Source organism: Ursus maritimus, unplaced genomic scaffold (genome assembly GCF_017311325.1).
Source record: "Ursus maritimus isolate PB19 unplaced genomic scaffold, ASM1731132v1 scaffold_35, whole genome shotgun sequence".
NCBI lineage: Eukaryota > Metazoa > Chordata > Mammalia > Carnivora > Ursidae > Ursus > Ursus maritimus.
The window spans coordinates 22007491-22027681 of NW_024426119.1; positions in this window are offsets into that span (position 1 = coordinate 22007491).

Consider the following 20191-nt stretch of genomic DNA (forward strand, 5'->3'; position numbering starts at 1 on the left):
ATGTGGCAAAAATAAAAAACAAAAATGAGGAGGAAATTCCATATTTGAAAATAATAACACAATTTTACATTTGTGAAAATACTTTCCTATTCATGTTCTTACTTGATTTTGGCAACAATCTGTGAGATCCAGAGTAAGGCTTTGCCCCAGGTTTCTAAGAGGCACAGAGAGGTGATATGACTTCCTCAAGGTCCTCTAATTGATGATTAAGCCTATCTTCTCTCCTTCCAGCCTGCACGTTCTCAGCCTTCCCCAATGAGGCACTCTCAGCACTCTTTCCTTTGTATGTTTCAAAACAGGGCCATGCCTTCCCCAGAAGGTGGGCTGAATCAGAAAACAGTTAATTCTCTAAGGTTCTTGGAACTAGTCAGGTGAACAGTGGCACACAGGAGGTGCTGACTGAGAGACCGGTGTGATTTCCACTTTCAACGGTGGCAATGGATCGTACCCTGGACATCCTCACCAGATTGATACAACTGATCTGGAAATAGTGAAATGAAATGGAGGTGTGACCAAACGCATGTAAATCACGTTCCCAAGTTTTCCTGTCATTTGTTATTCCAAATGTCCTGGGAGACATGGTATCTTTGACTTTTTTATGTTGTGCATTTATCACAAATCATAGCCTCTGTTAAATAAGAATGGGACTGCTTACGAATCAAGCCAGCAGTTTCCCCAGAGAAAGTTGATGGTAGGCATAAGCTGAAAGTAATAAAGCAATTTTGTTCAGATTGGAAGAAAGAGTAGCAAAAGTTTGATATAGCAACAATACTCAGTGGTGTACCAATTTTCTCTTTGGTTTTCTTGTGGTTATGCCTGTGTGTGATGAAATGAATGGAGCGTTACTTCAGCTGAAGTCTATGAAAGGTAGCAAACATAGAAATTATTTCTTAAGTTAAAGTCATAGTTGGCAGCTAAAGCAAAGGTACAAGAGCTCTGTGACAATCCCAGAGCCGTGTGTGAGCTCTAGAAGGACACTGACACCGAATGAAAGGAAGTAAGTTGTGAAAAAGAACTTCTAATCAAACCTCAGTCTGTACCATGAGGGCTGGAAGCTAGTAGATGTTAACGAAAGAGGCAGGAAGGTAGAACACGTAACCTTTCTATTTTTAATGTTAAAACTTAATGGAAAGATATGATCAGGTCTCAGTTGGTTTGGTTCTTTAACACCCATGTCTAAACCTTTTCAAGGGAGAGAAGGATGTCAGCCATGCCTAGGACTTGTCAGCTGAAACCCATCATCATTTCTGGAACATATCTTACAGGTTTAATTTTTCAACTTGCTTTTTCGAAAATGAAAATGGAAAATGGAAACAGTTCGAACTGGAAGGGACCTTACGTATAATCTTATCTAGTGTCTTGGTGCAGGCAAGGAAGCTGATAGGTCAACAGTAAATGTCTCTTGATAGAAAGTAAAAAATTCTGTGTGGCACTTATAATGAAGTATTTGCATTACTCACAATGGAGTATGTAGCATAGCTCATTAGAACGTGGAGCAGATGCTGTTGCTTGCCTACTCAACATCCATTCACCCCTCTTCCTCCCTCTTTACAGAAGCCTGTCTAGGTGTTCACCCGCTAGGGCAGGTGACCCTATTACCGTCTCAGAGGTACACTCCTAAACTATCATGGGCAAGGGGAATAAGATCCTCTTGACCGGCCAGTGGGAGGTTAGGGGTGGGCACGCAAGCCAGTTCTGTCAGTGAAACCTGAGGAGAGGTCTGCTGAAAGCCTTCTGGGAAAGATTTTCTTGCTCTTAAACGGAGACATACAGGGAAACATGCCGCCATCTCCACTGGATGTTGTTGCATCTGGCTGTGTTACCTGAAACCTGACCCTTAGGACAAAGCCAACACATCAATGATGGCAGAGTGAAGAGAATGAACCTGGGTCTGTGATGTTGTTAAGTCAGCAAATCAATCAGACCTGCTGCTGTCCCACTTCTGGATTTCTTTTTCTCTTTTTTCTTTTTTAAGATTATTTGAAAGAGAGAGCGTGCAAGCAGGGGGAGCGGCAGAGGGAGAGGGAGAAGCAGACTACCTGCTGAACAGGGAGCCANNTTGGGGCTCGATCCCAGGACCCCGGGGTCATGACTTGAGCCAAAGGCAGATGCTTAACCCACTGAGACACCCAGGCGCCCCTGGATTACTTGTTATAGGAGATAATACATATCCTTATTGCTAAGTCAATTTGAGACGTTTTCTGTTACTTGAACCTGAAAGCATCCTAGGTATTACAGATGAAATGTACAAGAAGTTCTTTGGATGGACCGAAGGACTACTTCTCAGAGTTTGTAAAAAACAAACAACAGGGGCGCCTAGGTGGCGCAGTCGTTAAGCGTCTGCCTTCGGCTCAGGGCGTGATCCCGGCGTCCTGGGATCGAGTCCCACATCGGGCTCCTTGGCTGGGAGCCTGCTTCTTCCTCTCCCACTCCCCCTGCTTGTGTTCCCTCTCTCGCTGGCTGTCTCTCTGTCACATAAATAAATTTAAAAAAAAATTAAAAAAAAACCCAAACAACAACCACAGCCACAGGCAGAAGATGGGGATCTTATCATGTAATGGATGGAAGTATGGGTTGTAACATCAGACAGACCTGGGTTTGAACCCAGGTATTTACTGCCTCAGGGGTTGACTGTGACCAATTTTTTTGAACCTCTCTAAGCCTCATTTTCTTTATCTCCAGACTTGAGATAATAATTCTTACCACATGGGGCTGTTACACAGATTAAATGGGATAATTTGTGTGAAGTACGCTACAAAGGATCTGGTGCCTAGTAAGCACTAGGACATGGCAACTATGTTGATGAACTATGAATTAAGTCACATTTATAGTGTACTTGGCAGCAAGCATCTGAAAGTGAATAGTGATCGTGATCTGATAGCGATCTTGTTAAATGACATCACAGTAATGCAATCAGCAAAATGCAGAATGTGCGAAACTCTACACAATATTTCTCCGATAAATAAATTGTAAGAAAAATAAAAGGGGGAGAGAAATATGAGACAAATAATGAAATGCAATGTGTAGCAGATCTTGATTTAAACAAAGGAGCTATTTTAAAAAATCACATTTGTGAGACAATTGAGGGACAACATGAGAACATAGGATATTTGGTTATATTAAGATATTATTTTGAATTTTTTTAGATGTGATAATGGTACCGTATTTTTTTTTAAAAAAGAGTCTTTTTCTTTTAAAAGGATACAACTGAGTATTATTGAAAACACACTGACTATTTGAAGAAGAAATGATATCTGGGGTTTGCTTTTGAAAACAAGCCAGTGTTAGAGTGGTAGCTGGGTGGCAGCATCGAGGTATAGATGAAAAAAGATTGGTCACAAGTTGATAATGGTTGAAGCTGGGCATTGGACCATTATTAAACCATCCTCTGTACATTTTTCAAAACAGTTTCATTGAGATCTAGTTCATATATCATAAATTCACCCTTTTAAAGTATACAGTTGAATGGTTTTCAGTACATTCACAGAGTTACGTAACTATCACCCAATCTAACTTTAGAACACTTTCAAAATCCCAAAAAACAAACCCATACACATTGGCTCCCCCTTCCCCCCATACTGCCAGACCCCGGTGACCACTAATCTATTTTGTCTTCTCTGGATTTGCTAGTTCTGGACCTTTTATGTAAATGGGATATATAATAGGCAGTGTTTTGTGACTGCCTTCTTTCGCTTAGCATAACGTTTTCATGGTGCATCCATGTTGCAGCATGTATCAGTACTTTCTTTCTTTCTTTCTTTTTTTTTTTTTTAAGATTTTATTATTTGACAGAGACAGCCAGCGAGAGAGGGAACACAGGCAGGGGGAGTGGGAGAGGAAGAAGCAGGCTCCCAGCAGAAGTGCCTGATGTGGGGCTCGATCCCAGAACGCCGGGATCACGCCCTGAGCCGAAGGCAGACGCTTAACGACTGCGCCACCCAGGCGCCCCAGTACTTTATTTCTTACGGCCAAATAACGTTCCATTGTATGGATATGCTGCATTTTCTTTGTCAGTTGATGGGCATCTGGTTGAGTGCACAGTTTCGTTATCACGGATAACGCTGCTCTGCATGTTTGTGTATATCTTGTACGGACATGTTTTCCTGTCTCTTGGGGTCGTACCTACACAGAGTAGTGGTAGGTCGGTATGGTAACTCTATGTTTAGCACTCTGAGGAACAGCCAAACTGTTTTCCAAAGTAGCTGAACCATTTTACCTTTTTACCAGAAATGTATGAGGGTTCCAATTTCTCCATATCTTTGCCATCACTTCTTAATGTCTTTTTTGTTTTTATTGTAGCCATCCTAGCGATTGGAAGTGGGATCCCCTTGTGATTTTGATACGCGTTTCTCTAAAGGGTAATGATATTGAGCATTTTCTCATGTGCTTATTGGCCATTTTTATATCTTCTTTGAAGAGGTGTCTATTTAAATCCTTTGCCCAATTTTTTCAGGTAGCGATTTGACAATTCTGTACATGAAATGCTCATCACAAGGGTAGTTACCATCTGTCACCATGCAACGGTATTACAGTGTTATTGACTATATTCCCTACGCTGTGCTTGTTGTCCCGGGACTTATTTATTTCATAAATAGTAGTTTGTACCTTGTAATCCCCTTTACATGTTTCACCTATCCCCCCACACCTCTCTCCTTGGCAAACATCAGTTTGTTCTCTGTATTTATGTCTGTTTCTGTTTTGTTTTGTATTTTAGATTCCACATATAAGTGAAATCATACAGTATTTATGGCTTCCTTCTGAAATATTTCACTTGCCATACTACTCTCTAGGTAGGCAAGGTTTCATTCTTTTTTATGGCTGAGTAATATTCCATCGTGTATATACACCACATCTTCTTTATTCATTCACCTATTGATGGATACTTAAGATTGCTTCCATATCTTGGCTATTGTAAATATTGCTGCAATAAACATAGGGGTGCATTTTTTTTGAACTAGTGTTTTTGTTTCCTTCAAGTAAATACCTAGTAGTAAAATTGCTGTATTGTGTGGTGTTTCTATTTTTAATTTCTCGAGGAATCTCCATATACTGTTTTCCACAGTGGCTGCACTAATTTATATTCCCACCAACGGTGCACATGTTTTCCCTTTTCTCCACATCCTCACCAGCACTTGTTATTTCTTACCACATGGTTTTTTTTTTTAAGATTTTATTTATTTGAGAGATGGTGAGAGGGAGCACAAGCAGGGGCTGGGAAAGGGAGCCTGATGAGCCTGATGTGGGACTCAATCCCAGGACCCTGGGATCATGACCTGAGCCAAAGGCAGACACTTAACTGACTGAGCCACCCTGGTGCCCCTTTTCCTTGTCTTTTTGATACTAGCCATTCTGACAGGTGTGAGGTGCTCCTTGTGGTTTTGATTTGCATTTCCCTGATGACTGGTGATGTTGAGCATGTTTTCATGTGTCTGTTGGTCATCTGTATGTCTTCTTTAGAAAAATGTCTCTTCAAGTCCTCTGCCCATACTTAGATCAGATTGGGGTTTTTTTCTTCTTTTTGGTGTTGAGTTGTATAAGTTATTTCTATATTTTGGATACTAACCCCTTATTGGATATATCATTTACAAATATCTCCTCCCAATCAGTAAGTTGCTTTTTCGTTTTGTCGATGGTCTACTTTGTTGAACAAAACCCTTTTAGTATGACGGTAGTCTCAATGGTGTATTTTTGCTTTTGTTTCCCTTGCCTAAGGAGACAGATCCAGAAAAATATTGCTAAGGCTGATGTCCAAGAGTTAATTGCCTATTTTTCTTTTAGGAGCTTTATAATCTCAGGTCTTACATATAGGTCTTTAATCCATTTTGAGTTTATTTTTGAGTTTATTTTTGAGTGTGATGTAAAAAAGTGGCCCAAGTTCGTTCTTTTGCATGTAGCTGTCCAATTTTCCCAACACCATTTATTGAAGAGACTGTGTTTTCCGCTTTGCATTGCATATTCTTGCCTCCTTTGTCCTAGATTAGTTGACCATATAAATATGGGTTTATTTCTGGGTTCTCTATTCTGTTCCATTGATCTGTGTGTCTGTTTTTGTGCCAATACTACACTGTTTTGATTACAATAGCTTTGTAGTATAGCTTGAAATCTGGGAATGTAGATACCTCTAGCTTTGTCTTTCTCTAGATTGCTTTGGGTATTTGGGGTCTTTTGTGGTTCCGTACAAATTTTAGGATTCTTTGTTCTAGTCCTGTGAAAAATACTATTACAATCTGATAGAGAGTACATTGAATCTGTAGATTGCTTTGAGTAGTATAAACATTTTAACAATATTAATTCTTCTAACCCATGAGCATAACATATCTATTTATTTGTGCCATCTTCAGCTTCTTTCATCAAAATGTGTTATAGTTTTCAGAGTACAGATCTTTTACCTCTTGGTTAAATTTATTCCTAGTATTTTATTCTTTTTAATGTAATTGTAAATGGAATTATGAGATTATTTTCTTAATGTCTCTTTTTTTAAATTGTGTTTTCTTTTTATTATTGATCTATAAAAGGTTTTTTTATATGTTCTGGTTATATCTCCTTTATCAGATGTGTGATTTGCATGTATTTTTTCCCATTCTGTGGATTGGTCTTTTTTTTTACTTTCTTGATGGTCTCCTCTTATAGGCACCCTTTATCAGTTTGAGGAGGTTCTGTCTATTCCTACTTTTTTTTTGATATTTTTATCATGATGAAAGGGTGTTGGATTTCATCAAAGACTTTTTAATGTATCTGTAAAGATGATCATATGGAGTTTCCCCCTTTTTTCTATTACTATGGTATATTACATTGATTTTCAGATGTTCAATTAACTCTTCACTCCTAGGATAAATCCCATCTGGTCATGGTGTATAATCCTTTTTACATGTTGTTGGATTTGGATTGCTAGTATTTTGTGGAGAATTTTTGTCTCCATATTCATAAGAAATGTTGGTCTGTAGCTTCCTTTTCTTTTGATGTCTTTGACTAGTTTTGGTATCAGAGTAATATTGACCTTATAGAATGATTTAGGAAGTGTTCCCTCTTCTTTTATTTTTTGGAAGTATTTGTGAAGAATTGGTATTAATTCTTTAAATGTTAGGTAGAATTAACTCATGAAGCCTTTTGGGCCTTGGCTTTTCTCTGTTGGAAATTTGTGTTTTGTTTCTTTGTTTTTTTATGATTAACATATAATGCATTATTTGTTTCAGGAATACGGGTCTGTAATTCATCAGTCTTACGCAATACACAGTACTCACCACAACACATACCCTTCCCAATGTCCATCACCCAGCCATCCCATCCCTCCCACCCCCTCTACTCCGGCAACCCTCAGTTTGTTTCCTGAGATTAAGAGTTTCTTACAGTTTGTCTCCCTTTCTGATTTCATCTTGTTTTATTTTTTCCTCTCTTCCCCTGTGATCCTCTGCCTTGTTTCTCAAATTCTACAATCAGTGAGATCATATGATAATTGTCTTTCCCTAATTGACTTATTTCACTTAGCATAACACCCTCTAGTTCCATCCATGTCATTGCAAATGTAAGATTTCCCTTTTTTGATGGCTGCATAATATTCCATTGTATATATATACACCACATCTTCTTTATCCATTCATCTGTCATTGAACATGTGGGCTCTTTCCATAGTTTGGCTATTGTGGACATTGCTGCTATAAACATTGGGGTGCAGGTGTCCCTTCGGATTACTCCATTTGTATCTTTGGGGTAAATACCCAGTAGTGCAATTGCTGGGTCATAGGGTAGCTCTATTTTCAACTTTTTGAGGAACCTCCATACTGTTTTCCAGAGTGGCTGCACCAACTTGCATTCCACCAACACTGTAGCAAGGTTTCCCTTTCTTTGCATCCTTGCCAACATCTGTTGTTTCCTGACTTGTTAATTTTAGCCATTCTGACTGTTGTGAGGTGGTATCTCATTGTGGTTTTGATTTGTGTTTCCCTGATGCCGAGTGATGTTGAGCACTTTTTCATGCGTCTGTTGGCCATTTGGATGTCTTCTTTGTGGAAATGTCTGTTCATGTCTTCTGCCCATTTCTTGATTGGATTATTTGTTCCTTGGGTGTTGAGTTTGATAAGTTCTTTATAGATTTTGGATACTAGCACTATATCTGATATGTCATTTGCAAATATCTTCTCCCATTCTGTCGGTTGTCTTTTGGTTTTGTTGACTGTTTTCCTTGCTGTGCAAAAGCTGTTTATCTTGATGAAGTCCCAATAGTTCATTTTTGCCCTTGCTTCCCTTGTCTTTGATGATGTGTTGAGGAAGAAGTTGCTGCCGCCAAGGTCGAAGTTGTTGCTGCCTGTGTTTTCCTCAAGGGTTTTGATGGATTCCTGTCTCACATTTAGGTCTTTCATCCATTTTGAGTCTGTTTTTGTGTAAGGTGTAAGGAAATGATCAGTTTCATTCTTCTGCATGTTGGCTGTCCAATTTTTCCAACACCATTTGTTGAAGAGACTGTTTTTTTCCATTGGATATTCTTCCCTGCTTTGTTGAAGATTAGTTGACCATAGAGTTGAGGGTCCATTTCTGAGTTCTCTATTCTGTTCCATTGACCTGTGTGTTTGTTTTTGTGCCATGAAATTTATTTTTTTAAAATATTATTTATTTATTTATTTGTCAGAGAGAGGAAGGGAGAGAGCACAATTTGGGGGAGAGGTAGAGGGAGAGGGAGAAGCACACTCGCCATTGAGCAGGGAGCCCGATGCAGGATTTGATCCCAGGACCCTGGGATCATGAGCTGAACCAAAGACAGACACTTAACCAACTGAAACACCCAAGCATACTGTCTGTTGGAAATTTTAAAATGAATAATTCAGTCTCTTTGCTTTTTCTACATATATTCAGAATATATATTTCTTCTTGAGTCAGTTTCATTAGTTTATGCCTTTCTGGGAATTTATCCATTTCATCTAAGTTATCTAGTTTGTTGGCATATAATTCTCCATAATATTTATCATGCTTTTTATTTCTGTAAGGTCAATGGTGATATCACCTTTTTTACTCCTAATTTTAGTATTTGAGTCTTTCTTCTTTTTTCCTTCGTCAGTCTAGCTAAAGGTTTGTCAATTTTGTTGATCTTTTCAAAGAACCAACTTTTGGTTTTTTTCATTTTCTCTATTGTTTTTCTAGTCTTCATTTAATTTATTTCTGCTATTGTCTTTATTAGTTTTACCATGGCCCAGATGGTTTCACTCTGAATTCTACCAAGCATTTGAGAAAGAATTGATACCAGTTCTCTGTAATGTCTTCCAGAAAATAGAAGCATGATGAATACTTCCTAACTTGTTCTATTAGGCCAAACATCATGACATTAAGAGAAAGGAAAATTACAGGCCAATATCTTTCATGAAAATAGATGCAAAAATTTTCAACAAAATGTTAATAGATTGAATCCAACAATATACAATAAGAATTATGCATTACAACCAAGTGGGATTTTATTCCAGGTATGCAAGTCTGGTTCAACATTCAAAAAAATCATTTAATGTAATCCATTAAATCAACAGGCTAAGGAAAAATAATCATATAATCATATCAGTAGATATGGGAAAAGCATTTGGCAAAATACCACATTCATTCATGATAAAAAGCTCCCAGCAAACTAGGAATAGAGGGGAACTTCCTTAATATGATAAACAACAGCTATAAAAACTCTACAGATGACATCCCACTTATTGATGAGAAGGGAGATAACTTACTCCCTAAGATCAGAAACTAGGCAAGGTTGTCTCCTCTTGCCATTTCTGTTCAACATTGACTAGAAGTCGTAGTTAATGCAATAAGACAAGAAGGGTTGGGGGAAAGGTGTTTACAGATTGGGAAAGAAAAAGTAAAACTGTCTTTGTTCATAGATGGTATAATTGTCTATGTAGAAAATCCCGAAGAATCATTGAAAACAAACAAACAAACCCTGGAACTACTAAGTGATTATAACAAGGTTGTAGATACAAAGTTAATATACAAAAATCAATTGGTTTCCTATAATTGGAAGTTGAAATTAAAAATGCAACACCATTTACATTAGTACCCCCTCCCCCAAAAAAAGCAAAGAAAGAAAAAAATATTTAGGTATATATAATAACTATATGAGAGGAAACAATGAAACTCTAATGAAAGAAATCAAGGAAGATCTAAATAAATGGAGAGATAGTTCATGTTCATGGATAGGAAAACTCAATGTTAGGATGTCAGTTCTTCCCAACTTGATCTATAGATTCAGTGCAATCCCAATCAAAATCCCAGCAAGTTATTTTATAGATGTCAACAAACTGATTTCAAAATTTATATGGAAAAATAAAAGACAGAATAGCCAATACAATACCGATGAAGAACGAAGTGAAAGGACTTACACTCCCAACTTCAAGACTTACTATAAAGCTTCCGTAACCAAGACAATGTGGCATTGGTGAAAGACAAATAGATCAATGGAACAGAATAGAGACCCCAGAAATAGACTCACACAAAAATGACTAACTTATCTCTGACAAAAAAGCAAAGAAAAGTTGATGAAGAAAGGATAGTCTTTTCAGCAAATGGTGCTGGAACAACTGGATGCCCATGTGCAAACAAGTGTAAGTTCAGACTTTTTGCTGTTCACAAAAATTAACTCAGGATGGATCCTAGACCTAAATACAAAACACAAAACTACAAAACTTCTAGAAGATAACTTAGGAGAAAATCTAGGTGACTTTGAAATTGGCAAGCGCTTTTTAGACAACACCACCAGCAAATCCATGAAAGAAAAAATTGGTAAGTCGCACTTGATTAAAGTTGAAAACTTCTGCTCTGAGAAAGACACTGTTAATAGAATGAAAAAGAAAGCCACGGCCTGGGGAAAAATATTTGTTGGCAACGATGTGGGGAAGTTGGAACCCCCACACATTACCAGTGGGAATGTAAAATGATGCAAGAGCTATGGGAAATAGTTTGGTGGTTCCTCAAAAAGCTAAACAGAATTACCGTGTGACCCAGCAATTTCACTCAAGTATTTGTCCAAAGAAATTGAAAGCAAGAATTTGAACAGATACTTACATATCAATGTTCATTGTGGCATTATTTACAATAGCCAAAAGTTGGAAACAACCCAAGTGTTCACCAGTAGATGAATGGACAAACAAAATGTGATGTATCTATACAATGGAATATTATTCAACCATAAAAATAAATGAAGTTCTTTTAAAAAATGTTTTAACCGGTGATGGGTAGTAAGGAGGGCACGTATTGCATGGTGCACTGGGTGTTATACACAACTAATGAATCATCGAACCTTACATCGGAAACCGGGGATGTACTGTATGGTGACTAACATAATATAATAAAAAATCATTAAAATAAAAAAAATAAAATAAAAATAAATAAATAAATAAATAAATAATAAAAAATGTTTTAGTATCGAAATGTAGTTGACAATGTTATATTAGTTTCAGGTGTACAACATAGTGATTCAAGAATTCTATACTCAGTGTTCACTGTGAGAAGTGTAGTTACCATCTGTCACCCTACAACCTTATTACGATTTCCTTCGCTGTATTTCCTATGCCGTATTTTTCATCTCTGTGACTTGTTTACTTTATAACTGGAAATTTGTACTTCCTGATCCCCTTTACCTATTTACCCATCCCTCCACTCCCACCTTTCTAGCAACCACCAGTTCTCTATTTATGAGTTTGTTTCTATTTTTCTTTTAAAGATTTTATTTATTTATTTGACAGAGAGAGAGACAGCCAGCGAGAGAGGGAACACGAACAGGGACAGTGGGAGAGGAAGAAGCAGGCTCTCAGCAGAGGAGCCTGATGCGGGGCTGGATCCCAGAACGCCGGGATCACACACTGAGCCGAAGGCAGATGCTTAATGATTGAGCCACCCAGGTGCCCGTTTCTATTTTTTTTGTTTTGTTTTTAAGATCCCACATATAAGGGAAATTGTATGGTATTTGTCTTTCTTAGTCTGACTTATTTTACTTAACATAATACCCTCTAGGTTCATCAGAATGAGGTTCTGATACATGGTACAATATGGATGAACCTTGAGGACATTATGCTAAGTAAAATAAGCCGGAAACAAAAGGGCAAATATTTTAAGTTTCTACTTATGTGAGTTATCTAGAATAGGCAAATTCATAGAGACAGAAAGTAGATTAGAGGTTACTAGGGCCGGGGGAGGCAGGAATGGGGAGTTATTGCTTAGCTGTTAAGTTTCTGTTTGAAGTGATGAAAAAGTTTTGGAAAAAAACCAGTGGTGATGGTTGCACAATATTGTGATGGTAATTAATGCTACTAAATTGTATATTTAAAGATGATTAAAGTGGGAGCACCTGGCTGGCTCAGTTTGTAGAGCATGCAACTCTTATCTCGGTGTCATGAGTTCAAACCCCACATTGGGTGTAGAGCTTACTAAAAAATAAAATCTTTGGAAAAATGGTGAAGTGGTTAATCTTGTTTTTATATATATTTTATCACAATTTAAAAAACTAGTGTAATATTAATATACAAAGAAACATTGAATCGTATACTTAAATGGATGAATTGTATGGCATGTCAACTTTTTTCTCAAAGAAGCTGTTCAAACTATGCAATTATAGAAGTACAGCACAATTTATTTATTCTGCTTTTGGTGAATAATTGATTGTTTCCAGTTTTTTGTTATTCCGAACAATGCTGCAACGGACATTCTCACACGTTTCCTGGTGTGTAGGTTCAAGGTTTTCAATAGGTCATGTGCAGTTTCTAGTACTGAAATTTCTGGTTTGTAAGAATGAGTGTGTATAGTTTTGCAAGATAATGCAGAGTGTTTTTCAAAGTAGTTGTACCAATTGTCCTTGTCCCAGTACTGCATAGAATTCCTATCTTCACCAATAACTGGTCTTGCCAAACTTAATGTTTTGCCAACCTGGTGAATGTAACCTGGTTGCTTTTTGTGGCCTTAAGGTGAATTTTTCTGATTATTATTGAGGTTGAACATTTTTCATATTTTTATTCACCACTAGGATTTTTTTCTTCTATAAAATTCTCGTTTTGCCATTGGGCTATTTGCTTTTCTCTTTTTGTTATGTAGGAATTAGCTTTTCAAATATTCCAGATATTAATCTGTGGTTGGTTGTGCGCGTTACTAATAAAACATTCTTTGTTATCAGCTTTTGAATTCAGATAGCTGAGTTAAAATAATAAAGAAGACCTAGATTTCAGAATCTGGTTCCTGATTTTCATATAAAAGTTAGCTGGAGTTTGAATGATAAAGTATAATTCAAAGATTTCATTCAAGTGTTCTTGTTTCCTGGGATGCCTGTATCTTCTTCTGGTTTCTAATTTAATTTTTCTCTAAGGTATCTTTTTGTTAGCAAAAGTTCTTTTTTTTTTTTTTAAAGATTTTATTTATTTATTTGACAGAGAGAGAGACAGCCAGCGAGAGAGGGAACACAAAGCAGGCAGAGTGGGAGAGGAAGAAGCAGGCTCCCAGCGGAGCAGGGAGCCTGATGCAGGGCTTGATGCAGGGCTTGATCCCAGGACTCTGGGATCACGCCCTGAGCCGAAGGCAGATGCTCAACGACTGAGCCACCCAGGCGCCCCAGCAAAAGTTCTTAATTTTAAAGTTGTCATGCTTACCAATCTTCTTTCTGAAGAATGCATTTTTGTCTCGGTAAAGAAGTATTTTCTTATCCTGGGATCATAAAGATATCTTTCTATATATTCTTCTGAAAGTTTAACGAGTTTTATCTTTCATTTTGAAGTCTATAAATCCATTGGAAATTAGATTTTGTGTATGGTAGGAGATAGAGATCTACCATGTGAATGACCAGTTGTCCTGACATCATGTATTTCATACACCATTCCCCAGTGATCTGCAGTGCCCCCTGTGTCATGGATGAAATTCTCATACATTTGTGATTCTGGTTCTGGGTGTACTAGTAGTATTCATTAGTCTCCCAGCATGAATAACACCCTATCCTAAATATTATAGCTTCATAATAATTCTTGATATCTGGTAGGGCAGTTTCCCTTTCCGTATTCTTTTTTTTTTCCCTAAAGATTTTATTTACTTATTTTTGTGCACATGGGGGGGGGTGGTGCAGAGGGAGAAGCAGACTCCCCTCTGAGCAGCGAGGCCGATGCGGGACTGGATCCCAGGATCTGGGATCATGACCTGAGCAGAAGGCAGATGCTTAATCGAATGAGCCACCCAGGCGCCCTCCTCTTTCCTTATTCTTCAGAAGCATCTTGGCTGTCTATGGGTCTTTGCTCTTCCATATCAAGTTTAGAATTAGCCTGTCATGTTTCTTGCAAACCCATATTGGGATATTAATTGCTGCTGCATAAAATATACAGGTCAATTGGAAGAGTATTTACATTTTTTTATGATTTTGAATTTCTTTGTCTATAAACATGGCATAGTTTTTTTCATTTGTCTTGTATTTTAATAAAATTAAATTAAAATTTTTTTTCTTTATAAAGGTCTTGCTCATTTTTTCTTAGATTCATTTGTTGGTTCTATCTATTCTATCATATAATCTACTAATGTTTTAATAGTAAGTCACCCTTGAATTTCTAGGATAAAGTCATCTTGTTCATGATGGATTATCTTTTGTATGTACTGCTAGGTTTGTCTTCACAATATCTTAAGATTCTTACATCCATGTTTCTTTTCTTTTTTAAAGTTTTTATTTATTTGAGAGAGAGAGAGAGCAGGAGTGGAGGGGTATGCGATAGGCAGAGGGAGAGGGAGAAGTAGACCGCGCGCTGAGCAGAGAGCTGTACACACATCGTGGGCCTCAATCCCAGGACCCCGGGATCATGACCTGAGCCTAAGGCAGCCACTTAACCAATTGAGCCACCCAGGCGCCCCGTACTGATCTGGTTTCTTTTTTTTTTTTTAAAGATATTATTTATTTATTTGACAGAGAGAGAGAGACAGCCAGTGAGAGAGGGAACACAAGCAGGGGGAGCGGGAGAGGAAGAAGCAGGCTGACAGCGGAGGAGCCTGATGTGGGGCTCGATCCCACAACGCCAGGATCACGCCCTGAGCCGAAGGCAGACACCCAACGACTGCGCCACCCAGATGCCCCTGATCTGGTTTCTTAATGGTTATTGGAACTATTCAGACTTTCTGTCTTCACATATTAATTTAGGCAAGGTATTTATGGTTCTAGCTTTCAGATCCCTCTTGTTTTGATAAATAAGGCTGTCCCTTTTTTAAATTGCCAGCTTCATTATGAATTTCATTTTAAAACTTAATCTAAGTTGAAAATACTTGTAATAGGAGGACTTCATGTAAGTTTAGACCCTCTAGCTTGCTAGAACCAGAACTCCAATATGTGCTTCTCCAACTTTACTAGATATTGTTGCATAGCTCTTTAAAGTGGTTGTACCAATTTACATTGCCAGCACTGTCTGAGATTTCCTTTTGTTTGATAATCTCACTAGTACTTAGAATTGTCCAGTTGTTTAATTTTTGCCAGTCTCGTGCCTATGAAATTGTAGTTTTAAATTGAATTTCTCTGCTTATTGGTAGCATTGAGCATCGTCCCCTAGGTTTGTTGGCCATTTGAGTTTTATTTTCTGAAAAATTTGACCATTCTTCTAGTGTTTGTCTTTTTATAACTCATAGGCATCTTAATATATTCTGGATAGTAATATTTTGGCAGTTATATGTATTCAAATGTATTTTTTACATTTTATACCCTTCTATTTAAATTTTAAGGCACTTTTTATTTATTTTTATTTTTTTATTCATTATTTTTTTTAGCTTCCAGTGGATGTATTTGGATTCTTTTTTTTTTTAATTTTAATGTTTTTTTATTATATTATGTTAGTCACCATACAGTACATCCCCGGTTCCCGATGTAAAGTTTGATGATTCATTAGTTGCGTATAACACCCAGCGCACCATGCAATACGTGCCCTCCTTACTGCCCATCACCGGTCTATCCCATTCCCCCACCCCCCTCCCCTCTGAGGCCCTCAGTTTGTTTCTCAGAGTCCATAGTCTCTCATGCTTCATTCCCCCTTCTGATTACCCCCCCTTTCTTTATCCCTTTCTTCCCCTACTGATCTTCCTAGTTCTTATGTTCCATAGATGAGACAAATCATATGATAATTGTCTTTCTCTGCTTGACTTATTTCACTTAGCATTATCTCCTCCAGTGCCGTCCATGTTGCAGCAAATGTTGAGAATTCGTTCTTTCTGATAGCTGAGTAATATTCCATTGTATATATGGACCACAACTTCTTAATCCAGTCATCTGTTGAAGGGCATCTCGGTTCCTTCCACGCTTTGGCTATTGTGGACAATGCTGCTATGAACATTGGGGTGCATATGGCCCTTCTCTTCACTACGTCTGTATCTTTGGGGTAAACACCCAGTAGTGCAATGGCTGGATCATACGGTAGCTCAATTTTTAACTTTTTAAGGGACCTCCACACTGTTTTCCAGAGTGGCTGTACCAACTTGCATTCCCACCAATTAAGGCACTTTTTAAAACAAAGATTTATTTATTTTAGAGAGGGAGGGGAGGAGCAGAGGGAGAGAGAATCTTAAGCGAACTCTGCGCTGAGCGCGGGGCCCAACATGGGGCTCTATCTCATGATTCTGAGATCACGACCTGAACTGAAACCAAGAGTAGGACATTTAACCAACTGTGCCACCCAGGTGCCCCTAAGGTACACTTTAAGGCACAGAAATTTTTAATGTTGATATACAGAATTTACCAGTCTTTTTTTCTTTGTGGTTTGTAATTTGGTATTTTGCTTAAGAGATCTTTTGTTATCTGAAGGTTATAAAGATATTGTTCTAAAAGTGTTAAAGTTTGTTTTTCCCAACTATACCCTCAATCTGTAACTGATTTTGGTACATGGTATAAGATAGAGATCTAACTTGATTTTTTTTTTCATATGATAACAGTGCCAACGGCATTTATTACCATAGCTTAACTTTCTCTGATATGTATGGGTCAGTTTCTGGGCTTCCTTTGTGGTCCCTTTGTTATATTTGTATATCCTGGCAGTATTACTGCCATGGTGTAGTTCTCATTGCTGCATCATAAGTCTTGATGGCTGTGAAGGTGGCTCATTCTTTTTTTATTTATTTTTTATTTTTATAACATTTTTTTCCATTTAAAAAATTTATTTAATTAATTATTTATTTATTTCTTATGATATCTTAGTCACCATACAGTACATTATTAGCTTTTGATGTAGGGTTCCATGATTCATTGAGAGCAATCTGGCTGCGACATCTGTCACCCCATTGATTGCCGGGGTTGATTCAGCTGATCTGGCTGGCTAGACAGGTGTCCCCTTCCTCCCTCACCACTCCATGTGCGTCCCTCCTGCTTCCTCATTCTTCTTCAGGAAATGTCTTGCTCTTCTTAGCTCTCGATCTTATTTTAAGATAAGACTGTTATGTCCTTTGAAGACTCCTGCAGGGATCTTTTTCAAATTTCAATGAGTTTATATATTTGTCTGGGAAGGAAATTATATTTTCATTATTTTTCATCTTCCCATCCATAACCATGGTATATTTCTGCTTTTATTTGCATCTTCTTTTGTATCTTTTAGTAGAATTTTATAGTTTTTCCATGTAAAGCATGTTTTCCTTTTCTTTTTTTTAATTTAATTTAATTTAATTTTTTAGAAGATTTTACTTATTTATTCGACAGAGAGAGAGACAGCCAGCGAGAGAGGGAACACAAGCAGGGGGAGTGGGAGAGGAAGAAGCAGGCTCTCAGCGGAGGAGCCCGATGTGGGGCTCGATCCTGGAACGCCAGGATCACGCCCTGAGCGGAAGGCAGACACTTAACCACTGCGCTACCCAGGCGCCCCACATGTTTTCCTTTTCTTAACTTTATTCCTAAATATATTTGGGGAGCATCTAGATAATCTTTTCCACAATTATATTTTCTGACTGTTGATGCAGTTGATATTTGCATATTGATCTTTCTGTCTTATAACTTTGAAGTTTGAATAGTTTCAATGTAGACATTATTTGTACTGCCTGTAAACATTTCAGTGTTGTCTATTTTCAATAAACAACAGTTTATTTCTTGTCAATCTTCCTTTGCCTTTCTCCTCCTTTTGCTTATTGCATTGGCTAGGGACTCCAGAATAAAATTAAATGGAAGCAGTAATAGAAAGCTTCCTTTTCTGGGGTGCCTAGGTGGCTCAGTTGGTTGGGCATCCAACTCTTGGTTTTGGCTCCGGTTCTGATCTCATGGGTGGTAAGGCTGAGCCCCATGTCAGGCTCTGCACTCAGTCTGCTTGGAGTCTGCTTGGATATTCTCTCCTACTGCCCTTCCCCCTGCTCGTGCTTTCTCTCTCTCAAATAAATACATTTTTTTTAAAAAAAGGCTTCCTTTTCTTATTCTTGACCTCAAAGGAAATGCTTCTTTTTAAAAAAAATTTAAATTTTGTTTATTTATTTATTTATTTATTTATTTATTTATTTATTTTTAAAGTAGGCTCCATGCCCAGCATGGGGCCCAATGCAGGGCGTGAACTCAACCCTGAGATTAAGAGTCAGACACTTAACCAACTGAGCCACCCAGGCACCCCCAAAGGAGATGTTTCTAATGCTTCACTATTAACTGTGAGGTTTGCTCTGTGTTGTAGGTAGATACACAAAACACCAATATTGAAGTTCTGGTTGAAGAAGAAGAAATAAATATAGAAAAAGTTCATTCTTGGGGCACCTGGTGGCTCAGTCAGTTAAGCATCTACCTTTGGCTCAGGTCATGATACTAGGGTCCTGGGATTGAATCCCACATTGGAGTCTGCTTCTCCCTCTGCCTGCTGCTCCCCCTGCTTGTGCTCTCTCTCTGTGTCAAATAAATAAATAAAGCCTTTAAAAAAATTCATTCCAAGCCATAAATTGTAGATATTAACTTTTATTATTTAGTTTATGGAGAATTCAATATAAAGCTCACAGGAAGATTAAATATTTGGAAACAGCCTCGATATCTAAGGAAAACCCCCCCACAAAGAACCCTAACTATAAAGTATCAAACAAGTATTAATTCAAGCTGATTAAATCCTGAGATCTACAGAAATTCTAGTGAAGATCACAAAAAGGAATCATGGAGAAAATTCTGAGAACCGTGTAGGATTTATTTCAGAACATTTTATAACTGTTTTGGAGGTGTTTTGTGATCCAGGATTTCTTAGGGCAGAAGAAGTTGAAAATAACCTGGAACAGCTTAGAAACTTGCCCTTATGAGAGGGGGGTGGGATGGCTTTTGAATCTCTCCACATTTTTGGTGATACTATTTTTTTTTTTTTTTGCATTTTTATAGAGGTCTTGGTCATTTTGTAAAGTAATTAAGTGATCATCACCTAGCCTTTTTCCTACTTGGCTCATTTCCTGCCCCTTCTTTTAGGTACCAACTGTTCTATCTTTTGGTATTCTCTAGCTTTTCCAAGTCATCTTCCTGGTTTCTTATTTAGGCCTTTCACCCCTTTAATTTAGCACTTCCCAAACTGCTGAAATTCTGAGAAAGAGGGGTTCCGTGGTTAAATGAGTTTGGGAAATACAGTGTTAAGCCAAACCCCATAGCTTACTTTACTGCAGGCCTTCTAGAACCTTCAGTATTCTAATGTGCATTGTGAATCTCCAAAAGGGAAACATAGCTCATAGTGTTTCCCCAATTAATTGATCAGTGAACTTTTTCCGAAGAACACCTAATAACACCTCATATAACCCAGTTCATTACTCTTCAAATAAAAACTTCTAGTTCTTGTAAACTTTTCCTTACTGGAAGACCTGTTATATGCTCTCTCACTACTAGGTTGTAAATTCTTTGAGGACAATTTCTTGAAGTGTTTCCTGATCTCATGATATATTGAAACTCTGGCATTCTTCTTCTCTTATAGTTCCTGGGATGGGCATAATGGATACCACTCAAGAGTTCATGTATGGCACAGTCTTGCTAAATAATCCAATTTAGCTTTCAGGATCTTTTTACTACACCTCAATTCAACTACTTTTGATGCTTTATTGAAGGCTCTGAGCTAGGCACTGCTCATGCTAAAAAGATGAGTAAGATCTAGTTACACCTCACTGGAGAACATGTAGAGGAAATAAGTACGACACAAAACACAAGTTAAATGCTAAACAAGAAGTACAAACTACCTTGGGGTTCAATGGAGACACAATAACAATTGGGCAGCGAGGGGAGGGAGACACATGGGAAGAGTCAGAAAAG